This window comes from Papio anubis, chromosome 15 (genome assembly GCF_008728515.1).
Source record: "Papio anubis isolate 15944 chromosome 15, Panubis1.0, whole genome shotgun sequence".
Classification (NCBI taxonomy): domain Eukaryota; kingdom Metazoa; phylum Chordata; class Mammalia; order Primates; family Cercopithecidae; genus Papio; species Papio anubis.
In genome coordinates this window covers 70,529,637-70,547,725 of record NC_044990.1, presented here as the reverse complement: position 1 = coordinate 70,547,725, position 18,089 = coordinate 70,529,637, and the positions used below count along the sequence as shown (strand labels likewise).

Sequence of the window (18,089 nt, the reverse complement as noted above, 5' to 3'; positions counted from 1 at the left end):
GGGTTAATTGTTATCCTCAAAGACTCTTCTGGTTTTCTGCTATTTTGATTGTACAGTAAGCCCTCACTTAACATTGTTGACAGGTTCTTGAAAAGTGCAACTTTTTGCATTTGTGAAATGACATATGATGAAATCAATTTTACTACTGTTTAATTGATATAAATAAGAGTTAAAGTTGCGTGCGGTGGCTCATGCCTGTAATCTTAGCACTTTGGGAGGCCGACAAGGGTGAATCACTTGAGGTCAGGAGTTCGAGACCAGCCTGGTCAACATGGTGAAACCCTGTCTCTCCTAAAAATACAAAAAATTAGCCGGGTGTGGTGGCGGGCACCTGTAATTCCAGGTACTTGGGAGGCTGAAGCAGGAGAATTGCGTGAACCTAGGAGGTGGAGGTTGCAGTGAGCTGAGGTTGTGCCATTGCACGGCAGCCTGGGTAACAAAAGCAAAACTTTGTCTCGATAAATAAATAAATAAATAAGAGTTAAGTTCCTACAGCAAAATTCTGCTCACAGAAACATCACCAGACTTCTAAATAAAGACCCAAAACACTTCAAATATTAAACACAGAAATAGGTTTAAGCAATACATATATTCGATAAAGATTACTAAAAGCAGAATTATTTCCCCAATTTTTGGTGAATCAGGAGTAATGGCAGTTGTAGCAGCAAAGGGTTAAAGGAGTAAATGTTTGCAAAGTGAATATTGTAAGGAGCACCTTCTCCCACCACAGGTTTCGAAAACAAACGAGAAATAGGGTGGGCTCACTGGGCACCTTCATTCTACCTGGTTTATTTTTGTGCATTTGTGTGATTATTGTAGACTACATGAATTTTTATTTTACAATAGTTTGTATTCATGCATTCACTCACTTTCTAACCTGCTTATTGCTTTTCCGGTGGCCAGGTCTCAAGCCATTCCCTGCAGCTCAGGGTGCAAGGTGGGAACCTGCCCTGTTTAGGACACCATTCCATTGCAGCATACACTCACACACACCCCAGTCACTCAGATGGGGGAACGTTTAGTTAGGAGATGCACTTAACGTGCACATCTTTGGGCTGAGAGAGGAAACCAGAGACTGGCGGAAACCCACACAGCTGGGGAGAAAGTGCAAACTCCACATATACTGTGGCCCTGGCTAGGAACTGATTTTTCCCCCCATTCATGTTATAATGAAACAATGTTGAACGAAATGATGTTATTTGAGGATTATGTTGTATTATGGAACTAAGAGGCTCATTTTAATTACTCTCCACCAACATCCTCATTGTTTTTGTCAACATCCTTAAGCACAGAGTTTTCTATGTTCTACTTCAAATAAAATCAGTCCCTTTGGCAGAGCTATGGAGTGGGTTATGACTCAAATGATATTACAGGCCGAACTGTGCCTTTCCTCAAAATTCATGTGTTGAAGTCCTAACCCAAAGACCTCAAAATGTGACTGTATAAGAAACTTGGCCTTTAAAGAGGTAAATAAGGTAAAATGAATTCATATGGGCCGGCCCTAATTCAATATGACTGATTTTATTTCAAGAAGAGGAAATTTGAACTGACATGTGCACACACATAGAAAACAAACAAACGTGAAGGTATAGCGAGAAGGCAGCCATCCACTATGAGCCAAGGAGAGAAGCTTCAGAAATCAACCTACCCATACCCTGATCTCATGCATTTAGTCTCCAGAAATATGAGACCAATTTCTATTATTTAAGCCACCCTGCCTGTGGTAGTTTGTTATGGCAGTTCCAATAGCCTAATACAGCCACCAACTTCTGCTGCTCTCAGTGACACTTAGTAGATTTTCTTGAATTAATATTTCCTCCCTTGCTTATGCCTTTAGCACAATTTACAGAGACATTAAATGAGCATTGGAGTTTCTTATAATTACTGTAAAATTTCCAACAGTTACACTGCTGTTATGCTGAGGAGAGGGTTTACTGAACTCCCAACCCCAACATTATAGAAGTCCTGCTGCCTCTTCTACTCTGTTCCATCATTTTCCACTCTCTACTGATGATTTCCATTGGCACATAAACATGCTGTTACTTTTTCTATTTTAAAAACCATAGTAAAAGAGAAAACTGAAAACATAACAACAACTTTTCTTTATCCAGCTTCTTCCAATTCTTACTCCCAATTTTGGCAAAAATCTTCAGACAGATTGACCAGAGTCACAGGCTCCAATGCTCCTCTTCTCTTTCTCTCCCAAACCTACCACAGTCTGGCTTTACTCCCTCTACCCTTCCTAAATTGCTCTGACCAACTCACCAATGATTTCCTTCTTGCTTAATTAAATAGAAAAATTCAAACATCTCCTTATGTGAATTACCAGCAAGATTTCACATAGCTCATCACTCTTTCCTCTGACATCCTTTCTTCATTTCACTTCAAAGAAAACACACTCACATGGTTTTTCTGCCACCTCCTTAGATGTTTTCTTCTCAGTTTAATGGGCCTGCTTCTCCATTTTTCACCTACTTTTTAATGTTAGAGCTTCCTGGGGTCCTGACTGTGTTCTTTTGACTTCTCTATTTGCATTCACTCATTTGGTAACCCATTCTTTTTCAAGGTATTGAGTAATACATATATGCCAAAGACATGTCAAATATATGTATATCCTATCTATCTATCTATCTATCTATCTATCTATCTATCTATCTATAGATTTGCACTAAAGTGTTTATTGTACATTGAGGGAGAAATATTCATCAGGCACTTGGTGTATAAGACAGGAGTTTATGAGCATGATCTATACTATAGTAATGAATATATATATAGTATATATATGTGTCTATATATAGTTTATTGTACATTGAGGAGGAAATATTCATTAAGCACTTGGTGTATAAGACTGGAGTTTATGGCCGGGCGCGGTGGCTCAAGCCTGTAATCCCAGCACTTTGGGAGGCCGAGACGGGCGGATCACGAGGTCAGGAGATCGAGACCATCCTGACTAACACGGTGAAACCCCGTCTCTACTAAAAATACAAGAAAATTAGCCGGGCGAGGTGGTGGGCGCCTGTAGTCCCAGCTACTCGGGAGGCTGAGGCAGGAGAATGGCGTGAACCCGGGGGGGCGGAGCTTGCAGTGAGCCGAGATCGCGCCACTGCACTCCAGCCTGGGGCACAGAGCAAGACTCCGTCTCAAAAAAAAAAAAAAAAAGACTGGAGTTTATAAGCATGATCTATACTACATAGATCTACACTATATAGAGTTGAACATCCCATGTCCCACCCAAACAGGGATCTATCTATCTATCTATCTATCTATCTATCTATCTATCTATATAGTATAGATCGTGCTCATAAACTCCAATATTATCCACCAAGTGCTAATGAATATTTCTCCCTCAATGTACAATAAACACTTTAGTACTAATCTCTGACAACCCAAAACTTGTTACACCACAGTACTCACACCTTGTTGATGTCAATGCCATCATTCCACATTTAAAGTGACCCTTAATTCCTCTCTTTCTCTAATATCTTATAGGAAATCTAACAGAAATTCCTGTCAGGACTATCTTTTAAATAGATCCAGAAGCCAATCACATGCCACCACCTCTGCTGCTAACACATAGTGCCACTGCCATCATATTTCACCTCAATACTGTCAATAACCTAAGTGGGTTTCTCTGTATCTATCCTTATCACTCTCACCATTAGGTTATTCTTATCAAAGCAGCCAGAATGATCATTTTTAAAGATAAGGAAGGTCATATGATTCTCCTGAAATCTGCTCAGAATCTTTCAGTATCTGCCCATGTTACTCAGAGTAAAATCCGAAGTTTTTCAAAGGCCCAAAATTAATATAACCACTTGTGTATAAGCAAATGAGGGTTTCTTAAATCCACTATGGCAGGAGAAATTTATATTTGTCATCTAAGTTTCACATAGGATAATGGTTCATACAGTGACCTTTTAAATAGTTGGTTTATAGGTTTCAGGGATTTATGTAGTCATTTATTGGATTCATATTTATTAAGGACTCCCCCTGTGTGAGTCAGGCACTATTCTAGGCCCTAGCAATTTAATAAAGAATCTAAATCCCATATCTCAGGGAGTTTACCTTCCAGCAGGGTAAATGCAAATCAAACAAATAAATATATACTATAATATAAGGAAATAGTACATGCTATTAAGAAAACAAATCACGGTCAATATATAGAAATAATGGTGATGAGGTTTACAAGGTTCATGTTATATAAAGCTGTCAGGGAAGACCTTCTTAGAGAGGTGACTATAAAACAGGTCCTTGAATAAAGTATGAAAGCAGGTCTCCCGAATAGCTGAGGGAAATTGTTGTACAGTCACAGAGAGCAGCAAGTGTAAAGGCCCTATGGTAGGGACTTTACTTGGTATTTTGGAGGAATAGCAAGAAAGTCAGTGAGATGGTAAATAAGTAAGCAAGATGTGTGTGCACGCATATGCGTGTGTGTATGAGCATGTGTGTGCATGCACACATCTTGAAAAAGGTAAAAGATAAAGTCAGAGAGATAGGCAATAGACAGAATATAAAAGTCCTTAGAGGAAAGAGTCAGAGTTTGGTTATCTGTGACCATAATGGGAAATCATTGGAAAATTAGGGCAAATAAATGGCACAAATTGAATTACATTAAAAAAAATACCATTTGACTGCTCCTTGAAAAATTGACTACAAAAAGGTAAGGAAGGAAGCAGCAAGGTATTTCAGAGACTACTATAGTACTTTAAGTTGGAGAGAGTAAAGATTTGAACTAGATCATTATAGGAAGAGTTGGAGAGAATTACTAAATGGTGCTTATATACTGAAGGTACTAGTTAATTAACTAATGAAGACTAGTATAACAGATTTTTGTTAACTAATTTTTGTTCTAAGCAACTGCATAAACACTCATGCAATATAGAGATGTTTAAGGCTGGAGTAGGAGAGGATACAGGGGAAAAGGGAGAGTTGTGTTTGAGAGATGTTAAGTGTGAGTTACTACTTTGACATGCATATTGAGGGAGGAGTCAACAGAAACTCAGTAGAAGGGTTATGAAATATTAAGTGTGGAGGACAAAATAAAGTTTGAAGCAAAATATATTTCACAGCAAAACTAAAGCTTATGTTAATTTTCTTCTCATGCCTTTATTCAAAGAGTGTGAAATCAACTTCTGTTTTTATAATGAATGACCCTTTAATAAGCATATAAGAGGAATCAAGAAAGCTCTTTAAGAATTTATTTTATAATATTTCCTATAACTTGATCAGAAATATGCTGTTTATTTTGGCCAGTAACTAGACAGCAAAACACCTTCTGTAAATGTAGAATTGTTATAACACTATCCTATAAAATGATATCTTTGCCCAGCTTTGCTTCATTTATTTTGTACCAAATTATAGAAGGAACATGAAACAGAGAAATAGCAATGCTGTAAAACCATTAATATGTCAAATCCATAGGAAAAGACTGTTTGATGTATAAGCAATCAGCAATGAGAAAACCCTGCTTGATCAAAAACTTCCTGTTAATCAAGACTAATAGATGGTAGACTAATAAATAATCTCTGACACAGAAAAGGCAGCCACATTTAACTAGAAGATAGATTTTACATGTGGTTGATGTGATAGAAGGATCAAACTAACAACAACCCTGGGGGCCAGTTTGAATATTCATTAATCAGCCCTACTTTGGATTTAACCTATAATGCAACTGTCAATGAACAAATGGGCTTTTGTAGAAAAGGTGATAAACACAATCCAATGAATTGGCAAACTGGAAAGTCTTGAAAGAGAATAAATGCTGTAAAATTAAAAACTGAATGGAAGACGAGCTCAGATCTCTGCAGGGAAGACAAAAAGCTTCGCACTGAATCAGGTAGCTTTGGTGAACCTTTTTTTTTTTTTTTTTAAACATTTCCTCAGAAAGAAACATCTGCCATGCTAAGAATACATTTTAAGAAATTTTTTGAAGAAGGCTTAAATTTTTAATACCCTTATTTTCTACAGCAATTGAAAAGACAGTCTCTATATAAATGGATTATTTTTTCAGTTCAAAAATGGCTAATCTTATTTCCTGGATGAGATGATTTATACAAAATGTACACAGACATGATTTTCTCCAAAGGCAGAGAAATAAGGGTCTTGATCAATACCAGTGGGAGAACTGACACAAACAGAAATAGGGGACCGATCCCAACTAAAATGCCAATTGCGATAAGGCAGTCAACAAATGATCAGAGCACCCTGTGTATAAAAGCAGAACAAAAGATATATAAACAAAATAAAATCTATGCCAGGAACTTCAACACAATGCTGAGTGTAACTGACACGGTCTAAGACAGGAAGTGATGGAAGAATCGGGGCAGAGAAGAGCCGAACGTCCCGTGCCCCACCTGAAAAGAGAGCAGGTACTTGTCATCTTGGAACAGGTTATAGTTTTGCCTCATCTCTAAACTCTTTTTTTTTTTTTTTTTTTTTTTTTTTAGACGGAGTCTGGCTCTGTCGCCCAGGCTGGAGTGCAGTGGCGCGATCTCGGCTCACTGCAAGCTCCGCCTCCTGGGTTCACGCCATTCTTCTGCCTCAGCCTCCTGAGTAGCTGGGACTACAGGCGCTCGCCATCACAACACACAAGTCAACTTGAATGTCTACGTTAGATTTACCAGTTATTTCAATATTGGTTATGAAATTCAAAGGCATTTAAATACTGTGTAAGCAACTATTTTATGTGTCAAACCAACCATGAATCTTGATAGAATTCAGCTAAGTGGGCCTCTTTTATTGCCTCAGCCTCCCAAATAGATGGGATTACAGGCGTCCACCACCATACCTGCCATATATATATATATATATATATATATATATATATATATATATATTTAGTAGAGATCGGGTTTCACCATGTTGACAAGGCTGGTCTTGAACTCCTGATGTCAGGTGATCAACTCGCCTTGGCCTCCCAAAGTGCTGGGATTACAGATGTGAGCCATTGTGCACGACCTGCTTTCCTTTTTATTTTGTTATACATCCTTAAATAATTTAGTTTGCCATATCAAATTATAAATTTTTTATGAATAAGATTATAGTATATGTATTATTTTGTTTCTTGTTTTGTTAGCATTAGAAATTCATTGTGTTGGAGGATCTTTAGCTGTCACTCCTTCATTTTCTTTGCTATATAGTATTCCGTGTAATGAACACACCATAATTTATTCATTCATTTATCTCTTAATGGAAAACTATGTTGTTTAAAATTATTGGTTATTACAAAACAATCCCCTTGTTTTTCAAATGACGACATTAAGGCTGGTGGTCACAACTATTAGTGGCCAGCTAAGTTGAAATTCTCTTGTTTCATGCCTTATAAATTAGTGGGATTTCTACCAGTCTAGTCTGTCTTATTGGCAATTCCTACTGAAGGGAATGCAGACTCCACCCTATATCAAGATCACTGCTCAAACTGAGGTAGGAAATCTATTTCTGCTTAAACATCAGGCAGTTAAAAATATCCCACATAACTTAATTAAATTTACTCTTCAGAATCTTATTTTACTTATATTGACACTGAAAAATCTGGGGGAGAGGGAAAAAACCTAGCGTCTTACATATTTAAAAGATAAAAATATTGCCTGAAAATTAGATTGAATGTATCATGTACAGCACATAATTTTTCAACCTCCAACAAAGGAAGTGACAATCTGTCTTCCTCATATGTTCAGCGGGAATAAGCATAATATATCCATTTGGTTGGACACAAAAGACTGTGGTAAATATCCTTGTGAAGAGCATGGTCTAATGAGAGTACTTTGCAACAGATCAGTTAAAATATCTGTATTTCTTGAACCTCATGACACTGGCATTAAGACACAAGCTTTGAGTAAGATATTGTATTACATGTCTCTAAGTTTTTTTCTAATACTCATTCCTTTATTCTAAAAATATTTATTGAGACTCAATTCTGTGCCAGATCCTTTGGAAAGCATTTGGCTAAGATGTTGAACAAAATCAAATACTGTATTTACTCAAGTTACAGGTTTTGGAGGTTGAGATATAAACAAATGATCCCACTCAGAAATATATCATTCCTAAAAAGTGCCCTGAAAGAAACTGATACGGTTCAATGAGAAGCGCACACACGTAGAAGACAATAACTAGCCCAGGTAGAAGAACACCAGGACTGCTTCCCTGAGGAGGTAGTACTGGAGATAGCACTAAGCATGATTTGGGGTTAACATAGGCAAGGAGTAAACCAGTCCAGGGAGAAAGAGAAGCTTGGATAGATGTATATGGAAGAAACACTGGCGTGATTAAGGAACTGATGCCTGTAGTGAAACAGACGGGCAGAGAATGGGGGAGAAATCATGCATCTTGAAGCTTAAGAGAAACAGACAATGTGGGCCTCCTTGGCATGTTAAGGACTTTAGAGTCTTTCCATTGCTCTCTGGGAAGAGGACAGAGAGGGCATTGAACAGTGGTACAAAATTGTGTGTTTTAGTTACAATAGAGGACACATACAGGCAATGCCTTAGATACACAGTAAGAAAATAGGTGGTAATCATAAGGAAAATGCAAATCAAAACCACAATGAACTATGACCTCACACCTGTTGGAATGACTGTTATTAAGAAAAACAAAGGATGCAAACAAAGAAGAACACTTGTCCAGTGTTGGTGGGAATGTAAATGAGTAAAACGATTATAAAAAGCAATAGGAAAATTCCTTGAATAGTTAAAAACAGGACTACCATATGACCCAGCAATCCCATTTCTGGGTACAAATCCAGTCATTGAAATCAGTATCCTGAATAGTTTGCTGAACTCTCGTGTTTATTGAAGTATTATTCACAATATCCAAGATGTAGAAACAACCCAAATGTTTATCCATGGATGAATGAATGAAGAAATCATGGCATATACTAAATTATGGTAAAATTCTGCCATTTGTGATACCACAGATGAAGTAGAGGGCATTATATTAAGTGAAATAAAACAGTCACAGAAAGACAAATACTGTATAATGTCTCTCCTATGTAGAAGTTAAAATATTTAAACTCAGAGAAGCAAAGACTAGAAAAATGGTGGTTGCCAGGGCCTTTGCATTTTCCTTATGATTAGTGATTTTGAGCATGTTTTAACATATCTATTGGTCACTTGTATATGTTCTTTTGAAAAACGTCTCTTCAGGTCCTATGCTCTTTTTTATATGGGTTATTTGGCTTTTTGCTATTCAGTTGTATGAGCTCCTTCTGTATCTTGGATGTTAACCCCTTATCAGAACTATAGTTTGCAAAGGAGAAAAGTATATAACGTAGTAAGTGCTAAAAAAAAAAAGGGTTGTTGTTATAAATCTATTAATTAAAACAAACACACATTTAAAAAAAAGAAAATAGGTGATAAGCAGATCTTAACGCTGGATCAGGGACAGGGTGAGACCAGGTTTTAGGTCATGTGAAACTGGAAGAAGAGACAAGCCACTCATTTGGTTCAAGAATACTGAACAAAACTTACATTAGTGTAGGGAGGAGGTAAAAAATTGAGTTTTCTTGTTTTTGTTTCTGTTTTTCCCCCCCCCCCCCATAGGTTTTTGAGGAATGGGTGGTATTTGGTTCCATGAGTAACTTCTTTAGTGGTGATTTGTAAGATTTTGGTGCACCCATCACCCAAGCAGTGCATTGTAGTTCAGACTACAAACTGAACCCCATTTGTAGTCTTTTATCCCTCACCTGCCTCCCACCCTTTCCCCGGAGTCCCCAAAGTACATTGTATCATTGTATCATTCTTATGCCTTTGCAATCTCATATCTTAGCTCCCACTTATGAGTGAGAACATAGGATGTTCGGTGTTCCATTCCTGAGTTACTTCACTTAGAATAATGGTCTCCAGTTCCATCCAGGTTGCTGTGAATGCCAATAATTTGTTACTTTTTATGGCTGAGTAGTATTCCATCAGATATATTATCTATAATATAATAATATATAATATATATAATTTATAATCATATGTGTATATGGTATATGTGGCGTATATATATACCACAATTCTTTGTCAGCTCATTGATTGATGGGCATTTGGGCATATTTTTGAAATTGCAAATTGTTCCTTACTCCTGCAAGCATGGCCGAAAGAAAGAAAGAAAGAAAGAAAGAAAGAAAGAAAGAAAGAAAGAGAAAGAGAAAGAATACATGTTGGTGTGGATGCGGTGATCAGGGAACACTTCTACACTGCTGGTGGGAATACAAACTAGTACAGCCACTATGGAAAACAGTGTGAAGATTCCTTAAAAACTAAAAGTAGAACTACCATTTAATTCAGCAATCCCACTACTGGGTATCTGCCCAGAGGAAAATAAGTCATTATATGAAAAAAGTTTGGTTTTCTATACCTTTGTGACCTCCAGTCTGGACCTCAAAGGTGAACTCAGAGTTGGAGTTAGATGTTTGGGATTCAAAGACATGAAGATGGTAATGAAACATAAGATACCTCAAGGAGAGAACACGCAGCTAAAAGAAAAAGAGGTTTTAAGGCTAAGCCTTGAGGAAATCCATCACACAATGGCTGAGTAAGGAACATGAACCTGAATGAGGATGGGTAAGAAGTGGGCAGGGGAATAAGACAGAAACCAGAAGGCCATGGTGTTATAGAAGCCAAGAGAAAAGAGTGTGCCAGAAATCAAATGAGGGACCACAAAGAGGGATCAAAACCTGTAAAAAGGCCATGAAAAATTGTTGTAGGACTTTGTCCTTAGCTCAGCTAAAAACAGGGTCCTTGTCACATGGCCAGGAAAGATTAGGCTCACAGACACTTTGAAGGGTGAGTAAAATGGAATTTATCGGGCAAAAAGAAAAAAACTCAGCAAAGTGAGAGAGGTTCCTGTTAACAGGCCCTCGTCTCAAAGACTGAATCCCCAGGTAACCACCCCAAAACAGGAGAGGCCAGGCTCTTCCCCGCTGCAAATGGCTTGAACTTCCAGAGACTCTACCCCAGTGCGCACTCCTCCCGGTAGGTGGGCCAGTCTCCAGGGACCTCTTCATACTTGGCTGTCTCAATATGAATGCTGAGAATGTCTACTAGATACAGTGGCAGAGGTCACTGGTGACCTTAATAGAACAGTTCGTGGGGAGTGTTAGGGCAGAAGCCTTAGAGAGTTGTGATATATGTAGGAGGAGGAGACAAAATGGAGGCAGTCCTTATAGACAACACTTTAAGGAACTTTGGGGAGAAATGAGATGACTATTACTGAACTTGCATGGTATTTGTTTCTAATTTGGAAAGAGTTAAAGTTATTAAGAAGGGGGTAAGATCTAAAATAATTATAGGGCCTGAAAAATAATGAGGGATTACATCAACGAATGCAACAGAAGGAACAGGAAAGGATGGTGGAGAACTTAACAGAACTTAACAGGAAAGGATGGTGGAGAACGTAACAGGTAAGATTGCAACTATTGCAACTATTCGAACAGGAAATTGGTGAGTCCCCAACCGAGGGCTTCATTTTTCTCTGGTCTTATGCTATGGACAGAGAGTCAGAAAGTTATGAAACTAGTTTTTTCAGTACTAGTAAGGTTTTCCGAAATATCTTCAATTAATATCCTGCTTTTCTTTCTGTTCAATATTTGGACTGTTGCTGTTTAGTCAGCAGAATTATATTGTATGCTTTCATACAATGTTTAATTGGATGTATTTCTAGTGTTACTGAAAATTATCAGGAGGTATGGTGCATTTCTGTTCTCTGATATGGTTGATAATCTTTATGATTCCAAACAATTTTCCTAGTACTTTTTCTTTCAGTTTCCTTCAGTAAGCAATGGATTCATGGTTAATTTTCTGTAGGCTGTATTAGTGTGTCTGAGGCTGTCACATTTGATATTTAATGTGAAGGAGACTGGCATACCTCATCTGTTTTACTACATCCCTGTGGAAACATCAAGCTGATGTTTGAGATTACATCAGTCAAGATCCATCCAAGAAAGCAGAAACCATTCTAAGTGTTTGAAGTTCAGGGAATTTAACCCAGGGAGTTGGTTAAACAGGTGAAAGAAAAACTAAGAAATCAAACAGCAATGAGTCAACCTATACATTAATCACATAATAAATCACACTCTCTTCAAACCTAGAGAAACAAATGGAGAAGACAGGGGTGTCAGAGTTTACCCATCAAAAGCTGGAAACACTGGACTTGCCCAGAAGGAGCTGGAGCCCAGGAAGTGGTTCAGATGCTGTTGAACCCGAGAAGTTATCCAAGGTGGAAGAAGTGAGAGAAAAGAGCCTGGCTTCTCCCTTCTAGCCTGGATTATGAAACTTGCAGATGACCCTCCCCTGCCATCTCAAGACCCAACACACAGCAGTTGAATGTCAAGAAATGAATGTGACAGCGCAAGCCAAATACCACTTAGAGGTTAACTGAACTCTGTAACATTGTCAAAAGCTCATTGAACATCAGTTTTGAGGACCTGATGCATTTCTGTAAGTTTCATACCTAGTGCATGTTCATCACGATATAGTGGCTCAAGCAATGGCACTTTCCCCCTTCTTTTTTCTTCCTCACAAAGAAGACTTGTTTTATCCACTCTTACCCCACTACCTGTGTAATGATTTCTAAAATGGTGATGCTGAGCTAGTAAAAAATATCTTCAAGAAATTAGATAAGTACATAGATTTCTGGATCCTATGAAAAAGTTTGAGTTAAGGCTCACAAGTCTGAACTGAAATAAAACCAAACAAACACAAGTAATTTTAATGAAGTGTTGCACTAGTGAAGCCAGGTTCAGGGAACAAATATAATCATACTGCGACACATTCTACTGTATATGAATTTCTTGCCACCAACATCCTGGAATATAACTTTAGTCTTTGTTCTGATTCCATTGGTAGCTTCCCACATCCTAAATTAGGATACAGCCTTTCAACTCACTAGAGATACTTGCTCTTTTTATTATAATAATTTGGAAACTAAATAATTTTGCTCTGTTTTTCCCTCTCCTCCCTATCTCATTCTTACCACAGATATGCAAAAGAGTTAGTAGAGTAACAAGATTATATTTTAAGTGAACTTTGTTTTAAGGTAGAAGTGCTCAATATTAAAAGACAAACAAACAAAATACAAACAGAAAATATGAAGTAAACTTTAGGCTGAAATCCGAAGCCAAATAAAGCACATGATAAATGATTCAGTGAAATTAGTCAGTGCAAATACATTTTAGATTCTTTTTCAGAGGAAACCCACTGCATTCGACAATTAGAAATTAATTCAGGAGACAGTCACCTGAAGTTAAAAGAAAATTATTCAGCATAATAGCAATTCAAGAACTACTTTGTCTTTCCCTATAGAAGCACAACACTCTAACAGAAGTATAAATGATGTAACAGATAGCATTTGAATCCAATTACTAAGCTCCATATGCTATATGATATTTAAACAGCTGGACCTGCTGTTTCTATATTAAATAATTTATTTTTAACAGGTTTATGATTTATAGTAGTGCTCCTCATTTAATGAGTCATAAGAAGTTCGTTTTTATCTAGCGAGATTGCCCCTCCCATGCAAGCAGGTATAAACCATTTAAAAAACGTTAATCATCATATAATGTTCGGTTTTGAAACACGGATTATAATAGAAAGTCAGCTAAGCATCTCTACTTATCATTAGGAATCCACCAGCAGTCTATAGTAGTATTTCCCTCCAAATTTACCCCTAACATTATTGACATTTGCTTTTTACTAACATCTATATTTCAAAAGAAATTTGAGGAGTTAGTTCAATTCCAGTTTTGCTTGTTATCAGTCCTGTCCATTTTGATGAAAAAATATTTCGCATATTGATGTTTTAGGTGTGAAGGGATAAGGCATATTGGTATTTGGTGGGGAAAGAAGGTAGTCTTGTCACTGAACAAGTGACCATTGTGTGCAGTGTTGGATCTGCCACCTACTCCTTACTGGTTATCTCAGGGACGCCCAGTCACTGCTTTTATTCATCTATTATGTTGTTAAGTGAATGGGTAAGTTTAGTGCCTTTGCAATGAGAAACTGTGTAAATTCCCTTGAAAAAGTCTGGGAAGTCATGGGAGATGGTTAAAAACGAAATAAGTTAAAAGTATTCAGATTCAATCCTTTCAACTGTTGAATAGCTATAATAATCCCTACCCCAGAGACTTACAGAGACATTGTGGAAATGAAGTTAGGTAATATGATAAAATGCTTGTGAAATCACCTTGTACATTTCGAACACTGAACAGAATGTCCTCACTTAAGGTCAATACATTCTTGAAAACCATGGCTTTAACCAAAACAATGTACAGCAGGGCCTCAAATATTGTAATTTCCTTCAGTATTGTCATTTTATTATAATTTTGAGAGAAAAAATTGGTTTTGTTTTATATCACTTTGCTTAAAGTCACAGTTTCCAAGAACCTATCAACAATGTTAAGTGAGAACATAATGTACAGTGTACAGGCAGTTTACCCTTTAACTAAATCAGCATATGTGGAAATTAAAACCACCAAAAGTGTTTTCTTTCATTGATAACTCTATAATTCCTTTATTTCACTTTTCTCCTAAAAGGAAAGTATGTACTTATTAATGTTAGCGATAAAACACCAGATATGACTCAATTATTTTCACATGAATCCTTCATGATTTCAACAAAGACTTGTTTTACAATTTAATTCATTAGTGACTGTAAAAACCAGTCAATTTTGCTTAGGTTACTGAAATGCTTGCAGCCAGCTGTGAAGATAGTGGCAAGCTATGCAGTGATTATTCAAATAAATACTTAAATGAAATTCTTAGAACATTCTGTTAAAATTACTAAATACCCATGGAATCAAAACAAACCACTTGACACCTAGCCATCTGAAATTTTTAGACTCATAGTTTTGAAACATGTTAGTAGAAGGAATCTTTGTTATGGACAAAGAGATAATTTTCCTATTTTACCTCCAAAAATGTGGTAAGCTATATATATCTAGCCACCAATATAATGTCTCCAATTAATATCAGTTTTCACCAATAATAATTTTTCATTAATTCTGATAAGAGCAAAGACTTTTTTAACAACATATTCTCATTGGATCTTATGATTGGCAACACTGGAGTAGGTATGCTTGAGAAAAATAAAAGTATCAGTAGAGTTCAATTATAAAAGGGGATAATATTTTTATAAGGTAGCTGGACCTCATTATTTGCATGGCTCTATAGTCACTAAGATCCTGCAAGTTCTATGATTAACGATTCACTTAAATATCTTCTTGGCCTGCTGCTTAGCTCAGTACAAAAGAAAGAAAAAAGAAAAAAGAAAAAAATCCTATTTCATAAGATACCTTTAAGCAGTTTACCTTAGTGAAAGTGTTGAGAACCCTGTTTTGCTTAGAATTTACTTTTTTAAAAAGTCAGTTTGGTTTTGGACTTAGGAATTTATAATCTAATACATATATTATCAAATATGCAAAATATAGAAATATTTATATAAAGAAACTATACATTATTAATAATTTGCATATGCTATGAATAAAATATCTGAATAAAATTTTTGTTCCCACAATAATATGTACCACTTCTCTAGAAAAACAAGGATTTAGAACACTTTAAGAAAGAAAGACAGGTATGCTGGAAAACATTGTTAGTTCTTTGGTCCCCTTGCCTTTATTTACAAGCAATCATTTTTGTTACAATTCTACCTCCTGCTCGGAAGTGCTGTGGAAGTACTGTTTATAATTAGAGATCATTCAAATCTTCCCAGGATCCAGTATTTTATTGCAATAGTTTTCTTAAAATTATTTTTCACACCAATTTTGTTTCAAAACAGCCCAAGAACCAAGACATTCACAAAAACTGACTTTAGTACAGCACTTTTCTATGTTACATATGAAAATGTATGTATATACCACTGCCTCAGATAATTTTAAAAAGAATGGTTTAGCTATGCATTACCAGAAATGTCAAGGGTCATATTGAATTATGGTTGTATATAAAGAGATAATCATCTACAATAATAAGTAAAACCAAGACTTATAATGGACATGCATATACTACACCAAAGACGATGGAAGTGTCTCATGGACAAAAAGGGTACAAAATCTCTCTCTCTGTACATGCACTGGCAAGTGCTGACACAGTTGGGCCAATTCTTTGAGATCTTTACTTTCATTTCATGGTTTATACTACATGACGTGTAGCAAGCCAGACCCTGGCATCAGCTTCACTGACTACTTCCGATGTGGAATTCTCACTACCTTGTCCCCTCATCTGCTTATGAGCTGATGGACTTTCTCCATCAGCTGGGCAGGAGGAAGTGAAGGGAAGAGAACTAATGAAAAATAAATTTTAGACAGTTACTTTCCTCCTTCTGAAATTTTTAGTCTTTCTCTGTGTACACAGAAGTGTTTTGGGGGAGAGGTCAGGGGTGGAAGAGAAGATAAAAAATGAATCTCTTTAGAAGCCTTATCTTTGTCTTTTGTTCTTGAGACCTGTGTAGTCTTGGGAAAAACTGTCCAACTATAAATTGTTAAGAATCTTAATTAGAATTTACTTAAAATCAAAAATAACAATAAATAATAGAGTGAAGCAGCCACATTCTGGCCAAAAGGGGGCTTAAAAAAAAAAAAGAAACAAAAAGAAAGCGGGAGGCAAAAATATGGTAAGTGAAGACAGTAACAGAGGAAAAGGTAGAGATTAGTTCTTAAATACCTCTGCCACTGAAGGTTTCATTTTAGAAAGGCTGTTTTTGATGTATGATGACAGGGAATAGATCTGAGTAAGCATGATGACTTTCAACTCTACTCACAAATTTAATAAAATCCTACGGGATCATAAACTGGCAGCTGCTTTGTGAAAATGAAATGCTAATGCTCACAATTATAATTTTTATACCCATAGCCATAAAATATATAAAGGTATTAGGTTATTTTCTAATGCAATACATGTATGATTTATGTGTATTACAGCAGATTAAATCTTTTGAGGTAAGAGTGGAATAAAAAACACCAATAAGTATGTATTTGGTCATTTGAAATATGCCTCCACAATTTCATCTCAAAAGTACTTAAGTAGATAAACACCTATTTGGAGGTAAGAATAAGAGGAACATTTTACCTGAGGCAAGAATCTTAATATACCACTCTAAAAAGAGAGAGAGTCATGACAGTATTGCACGCTGCTGAAATTTTAAACAATGTAAGATAAGAATAGAAACAGTTTTACAAGAAAGTTTATTACAGATCATGCTGCTATGTTAAAAAGCTTTTATAAAGGAAAGAAATAGGGTAAAGTGGGGAACCACTAATGTGTTAAGAGATGAAGAGACAGAGGTCTGGACAATGACTGCAATGAAACCGTGAATAACTGTATTTCCATTGGCAGTAAATTATCACAGGATAGAGAACTAGAAATCATTAATGGATTTCTGGATCCAAACAGAATAGCAGTGCCAATACAGGTGTTTAAAAACTGAAAATGCATAAAACAAAAAGAAAAGTTTCCTACAAGACATCTAGGAGATAATATGAATGAAAATGGATGGATTCACAGGACTGTGCAACCAAATCAAAGAAGAAAGCGTAGCCCTCTTTCTGAAATTAAATATTGATTCATTAATATATTAGGCACTGTAATTGACGCTTAAGGGCCTGGGCTTCAGAATCAGAATATACCCTTAAATTCTGGCCCTACAGTTTAAGACATATATAATCCTGTGTAAATTCATTTCACTTTCTTAAGCCAAGTTTTTCATTTGTGAAATGGGTACAATAATGTCACCTCATAGGATGTCTATAGGAATTAAATCAACTTAATTTTTTAAATAATTCACAAAGTACCTGGAACTTATTGTCAATAACTGACTTGATTCTACATATTGAGTGAATTCTATATAAACAAGTCTTGGAAATAATTTTGAAAGGCTCCATGTAAAATGAGGGCTATTTTCCAAGACTGACAAAAATGGTTTGAGGATACCAAATAGATCAATACAAAAATAGATTTGTATTGATAAATAAACTTGACTAAAATAAATGTGTGTGTGTGTGTGTGTGTGTGTGTGTGTGTGTGTCCCCAGCAAAGGGGCATTTTTAAGGGCAAAAAGATCTAAGGTTCAATCAAAATTGAATTTTTGGCTGAATAACTCCAAAATCATAATAAAAT

General features: G+C 36.3%; 1 protein-coding gene across 1 annotated transcript in view; it reads right to left on the bottom strand.

The window, feature by feature from the left end:
- GPC5 (glypican 5) overlaps positions 1–18,089 on the bottom strand; it is a 1,499,214-nt gene that overhangs the window by 824,058 nt on the left and 657,067 nt on the right. The gene's annotated exons all lie outside the window — the stretch shown is intronic.